This window comes from Sinocyclocheilus rhinocerous, unplaced genomic scaffold, assembly GCF_001515625.1.
Source record: "Sinocyclocheilus rhinocerous isolate Xijiao unplaced genomic scaffold, SAMN03320098_v1.1 scaffold2207, whole genome shotgun sequence".
Taxonomy (NCBI): Eukaryota; Metazoa; Chordata; class Actinopteri; order Cypriniformes; family Cyprinidae; genus Sinocyclocheilus; species Sinocyclocheilus rhinocerous.
This window is the reverse complement of record NW_015625575.1, coordinates 163,048-169,811: the sequence shown is the minus strand read 5'-3', so window position 1 is coordinate 169,811 and position 6,764 is coordinate 163,048.

Sequence of the window (6,764 nt, the reverse complement as noted above, 5' to 3'; positions counted from 1 at the left end):
CTAAACATACCGTTTCCTTTCATTTCACATCTTAAGTGTTGCGCACTCAGTCACTAACTTACCAGGAGTTCAGCAGCTCTTACAGGGATCAAGCTCTCGGGTTTCTGGGGTCATGCACACGTCAGGTTGAGCGATTGTCCGAGTCATTGATCCTCTGCACACCTCACTTCAGTTCACTGCTACAGAGACATAAATGAGACACACTCACAACGTGCATTACTGAGAAAGCGCTCAAAAGCATCTCTGCAATTACGATTATTTCCATTAGCATAATAAAGGTCTAAAATAGAATTTGATGTTGGCATGTTTACTCTAATAAAAAAACTATCACAAATACTGGGTAAAATAGTTGATTTTTAATTACACAAAAAATATTTACGATCAACGTTTTCTTTACTTTTTTCCCTATCCCACCTTGTCACAATGCATTCTGGCATTGTCTTCTTTAAATGCAATGAAACAAGGAATCTTAGGAGGTTATATTTGCATAACAATGTTGCTTAACTTTTGCCACAGCCTTCATGACCAAAGTGCATCTATGATGCCTTAAAATGGTCCCTACATAGGCAGCTCACTGGAACAGAACATGTTTAAAGGAATAGTTCACCCAAAAATGAAAACTTGCTGAAAATGTGCTTACCCTCAGCTCACCCAAGATTAGGATGAGTTTGTTTCTTCATCAAATTTGGAAAATGGCAGCATTGCATCAGTGTCTCAGCAATGGATGCTCTGCAGTGAATGGGTGCCGTCAGAATGAGAGTCCAAACAGCTGATAAAAACATCACAATAATCCACAAGTCATCCACACCACTCCAGTCCATCAGTTAACGCCTTGTGAAGGGAAAAGATGTGTGTTTGTAAGAAACAAATCCATCATTAAGACATTTAACTTCAAACTGTTGTTTCCGGCTCAAATACGAGTCCATAATCCATAATAATGCTTCCTCCAGTGAAAAAGTCCATCTCCTGTTGTCTCTCACACCAAAATCCACCAACATACTTGTTGAGACCGCTTTGACTTGTAAACGGTGCTTGATCTGTGCAGATTTCTCTCCTGATTCAGCCCAGACAACTTTTTCACTGTAATTATGGACAAATTTTAGCCAGAAGTGATGGTTTGAAGTTAAAAACATCTTAATGATGGATTTGTTTCTTACAAACACACAGCTTTTGGCTTCATAAAACATTAACTGATGGACTGGAGTGGTGTGGATTACTTGTGGATTATTGTGATGTTTTTATCAGCTGTTTGAACTCTCATTCTGACGGCACCCATTCACTGCAGAGCATCCATTGCTGAGACACTGATGCAATGCTACATTTCTCCAAATCTGATGAAGACACAAACTCATCTACATCTTGGATGGCCTGTGAGAGAGTAAATTCTCAGCAAGCTTTCAATTTAGGGTGAATTATGCCTTTAAAGACGCTATATGACAGATTAGTTTCGTATTCATTTTCAGAATCTGTACAGGGTCGATAATGAAATTCCATCATAATTTGTAACCAACCCTAACAGGATTTAATAAACACCCTCTGAGACTCTGCCAAGAGTCAAATCAGATCCTGCCGGATAAACAGGACCGGTGCCAGATTATGAGAAACACTCCATTAGTAATCCATCAGTCCTTTGGGATTTTTTGACTGTTAAATAATTAACCAGAGAACATGATGATTAAACATTGAGCTGAAAGTTGTTTCTTCTATAAATTGTTTTAAGTTTTTTATCCTCAGTAGACGAGTGTGTGTTGATTCTGTCTGACAGGCGGTGTGTTTCTCGGCTCTCAGAAAAATCATCCTTTATTCAGTGTGAGAAAGAAAAGATTCAGCAGAAGACAAGTGACCCAATTACCACGTAATGGACTCTGGGTGGTCTTTTAGGTGACATATGGAAGTCATTCACGCAGACGGAGGGATAACACTTCAAAGAAATCACCAGATATCCACCTGAATCACAGACACAGAGCTCATAACCACATCTGATAGAATGACACTCATTTCACTCATATATGATATCATTAGAATATAATGAATCATGGCCGGATATTATAATGAATCAGATCCAGCGGTTCTCATAAAAATAGTATTGGTGCTACCATTTTAAAGTGAAAATCAGATGGTATAGCATGATTAAAATATTCATATATAATGCTGCCGTATATACGCCAAAAATTATGACATTACCACAGTAAATGTCTAAAACATGGTATTTTTATGGTACCAAACCACCCAAAAACATTGTAATGCAATGAGACTGCAATAAATACCATGGTACTGAATGATTACAAGTATTCCCACATGAAAAAATACTATAGTAATTTACAGTACTGTAGTGTTTTTGAACCATACTATAGTAAAGTGTATTATACTGTATATTATAGTAATTACAACACTTTTTAAATACTGTAGTATTAACTATAGTGAACTGATAAACTGTAATATGCTTAGATTACTATAGTTGTTATATTAGCACAGTAACTATAGAATCACCACAACGAATTAATTCAAGTACTTTACTATAGTATGGTGCAAAAACACTATAGTATTTACTATAAATTACTATAGTATTTTTTCATGTGGGTTAGTATAGTACTCATATGATATAGCCTACATAACATACACTATGAAGATGGTAATACCATAGTAAATGCCAAAAATATGGTATAATTATAGAATCAAGCATGGTAATACCATGATAGTGTGGAATATTTTATGGTACTGAATGATAACCAATATAGAATTAAGCATTTCAAGATAGGCTACTGTTAAGAATATCATGGTATTACCATGGTAAATGCCAAAATAACGTGGTAAAGCCAACATAATTTTCTATCGCCCTATGATTTAAGACTTGACTTTGAGCTGTGAGGTAGTGTATAATTTCTGTGAGAATAATCGGAGACGTTTCAAACGGTTTAGCCTGACTAAACCCCGAGGATACTTGACGAGTCACTATCTCCTCAGTCGAGTGGCGGGTAATCACTTATGTTGATTCCAGAGCTCAGCTGAGCCTGATTTATGACGGACCCGCAGCAATAAAACTCCACGGATCCATTGGTTTTTCCTGTGTGACATCCAGGACATCAGCGACAGCACGACCGAGCCCAAAGACGTTTACTGTCTGCTGTGGGACGGGGAGATAATTAGCTCCAGTCAGCTGCCTATGTAGGGAGTATTTTAAGGGAGGAGTCATAGGTGGAGTCTCGACACAAAGGCTGAAAAAGCTGCTTTCTAGGATACCGCCTTTTGGGCAAATTAATTATCACTTAAATTATTAAATCATTATACAATAACATTTTATATAATTTAAATATACATTTTAATATAATTTTAAGTACATACACACATAACAATGCACTATATAGATGTATGTATATAATCTATAAAACCAAAATACAATATACAATATATATAGGCCTATATTGTGTATATAATCTATAAAAACAATTATCATACAATATTTTCAATCATTTTCAATACCGAACATACACTTATATTAAATGAAATATTCGAATGGTTTTATATTATTCACATGCATGTATATAGGATATTATTATGTATATATGCACTAAAAATGTAAAATGTATTATTGAATGATAATTTAATAAGTGCTATATAATTTGTCCAAACGAAGGTATCTTAGTTAGAAGGCAGCTTCATAATTTTTTAGCCTTTGAATATCTCTTTGGATTTGAGACTTTAGTCTTTGCAACTTTACAGATCTTCTTTATGCACCAAGAGCTTGTAACACTCCAAAGAGAAAGGAAAAAATGAAATCGCATCATATGACCCCTTTAAGTTATAGATGTCCTGCTCCGGTTGAAGGACCTCTAAAACATCATCTGAGACCTGATAGGACCTTTGGAAAGCAGCATGATGAATAATGAATGGACAATATGGCTAACTCAAGTTATCAAACACAAAGTTTCAGATTACCTGTTTTCCTCCACACGTGACCTGAGGTTGATATCATCATGGTTTGAGGTTTCATCAGTAACTGATGTGTTTGATCACATCACGAACTAGAAACTCTAGCACTCAAAAAGACGCAGAAGTGAACACATTTTGAACTTGTTTCACAGAAATCATCTGCAATATCAACTTTTATAAACGAGTTTGAGTCAGTGTTGTCGTGAAAGCGGCTTTATTTGAGCCGAGCGCATATCATTATCGCCATCATCAGCGCAAATGAAGTGTAGAGCAACACATCAGTGGGAAATTTGAATAAAACATGCAGCCTGATTAGACGCCTTAAAACCTGTGACGCGCAGGCCAATCAGGCCTCTGTCACCGCCATATAAACATACTGCCGCTTCATATCCTTCCGATCCGCGTATCTAACCATCCGCCATGAGAAAGTCATGATAATGTGTGCATTTAATTGCTGATACACTTGATTATGTGCGAAATATTGAGGGGGTAAATTGGAGTGCGCTGCTTTGCATTTTAAAAGGTTCCTCCTGCTGTTCATGAGCCCATTAAAGTTTGTCATATTGATTCGAGTGGGTTTATAGTTTAGTGCAGAAACATTTTTACTCTCCCTTGAGAACTGAAAGATTAAACCATTGCAAACAAATTACTTTCTTTAAGTGATCCTTAGAAATTATACTTTTTAAAGGAATATAAAAGGCTCAATACAAATTAAGCTACAGTATAGGCCTAAATAACTTCTCAGTTTGTAAAATAAATAAAGGCAAACATAAAATTAATATTTAAATTCATAAATTATATATGATTATCTATATATAATGTTGATATATAAAATTATAAATTAGACAAACTATATATATATATATATATACACACACACACACACACACACACAATCATCATTATTTCATTTAATATTGATTGAAAAGAAGTAAAAAAAGAAAAGAAAATCTAAATAAATATGGACAATTTCACCCAATATTTCTATGGTGTGTAATCATGTTTTAATTTCGCTAGCTTTAACATGCTCAACAAGTTCAAACACTATTGTAATCAACTGAAACATCGCCAAGCTCCGCCTCCTTTGGTTACTGTTGCTAAGTAAGTCAGACAAGCTTTACAGAATATCTCATAATTAACATAGGCCTACATGAGTTCACCTGCAGTGATTGGATGACCTTTGGATCTGTTGCTTCTGCTGACAGTCGTACAAGCTGCTCAGCAATGAACAGTGTTAAAGGGGTCATATGATGCTGCTAAAAAGAACATTATTTTGTGTATTTGGTGTAATGAAATGTGTTTATGCGGTTTAAAGTTAAAAAAACACATTATTTTCCACATACTGTGCATTATTGTTTTATGATTATTAATGCACATAATGTTGATAAGAAATTTTAAAAATCTAATTTTTAAGCATAATTTACAGAAATCATTTACACTGCAAGAGGTTTCATGGGGATAAACATTATAATTAGTGATAGACCAGTTTATATCCAGCACATATTGATCAAAATCTAAAATACATGGTTTCAAAAATATAAGCACAAAACTTCAACATTATATTTGTTAATCTGATACTAGAGTGATAAAATCACATCCTGACCTGAACTCCTTTCATGATAAACCAGCAAATCCAGATAACGTTTACATGCAAAATCCACCACAAAACCAGATGTTCATACACCTAGAAAAGAAGAGCCGTGGAAAAAAATGACTATTTAGACACTTTACAGCTCAAATAACACACATTTGTGAAGGAGCTTTAACACAAACACAACCCCTCCATAGACTTCTATTGAAAATGCATTAATGTAAAGCATTTTTCCAGTTTTTACAACCTGAGAGACGAGTGAAGTAATTTTGTGTGGTGATTGACAGCTTGTCACCAATGCAGTGCACAGAGTTTAACTTGATTTGAATGTGGTACCTTCCATTTCGTGTTTCTGAGCACCTTAGAGCAGCATTCAAAATCTGTCAACAAATATGATTTCATATTTGCCTGGACGATTGCACACTGACACATGACACAGCTGGGTGAATGTAAACAGTCTTATGATACCATTCCACATTCATCCATCTGAATCACACTGAATGCGTCTGAACGCACGTAATGTTGCACAAAACAGTAACCTATTGATTCTGTGCTTCCTTTTCCATATTGTACGCCTGTAAAACATGCACCAGTACAAATATATATGCTTATGGGAATTACAAGAGCGTAGAATTTAGTAGGAATGCTATGACATGTTCCTTCCAATATCCAGCGACTGCTAAAATTGTCCCTACTAGCAATAATTTTGATCAAACAATTGCATATATGTATATGTAACCACTGTTGTTGTAATTTCGGCTGCATCTGAATTAGGCCATACCTTTGATATTACCTGAGAAGTTAAAGTAAATATGCAAGAAAACGTCTCAGGTTACGTATGTAACCATGATTCCCTGAGAATAGGGAACAAGACGCTGCGTCCTCTAGAGGGCGCTAGGGGAACGCCTTCAGCGTAACCGGTGTCTGAAGCATGAATGAAAAAATGACAATGAACCTGACATTGGCAGGCAGCAGCCTATGACGTAAACAATAACGTACCTGCGGGTATAAAAAATACGTCATCATCTTTTTGTCTGAAGGAGACGCACGCAGGCAGGAATGCCCGAAGCATGGCATGGGGACGCAGCATCTCTTTCCCTATTCTCAGGGAACCATGGTTACATGCGTAACCTGAGACGTTCCCTTTCGAAAGGGAACTCCACGCTGCGTCCTCTAGAGGGTGCTAGGGGAACGGTATACCAACGCCGCCATGCTGAGGGATGAGTGCCCAAATAACTGGATT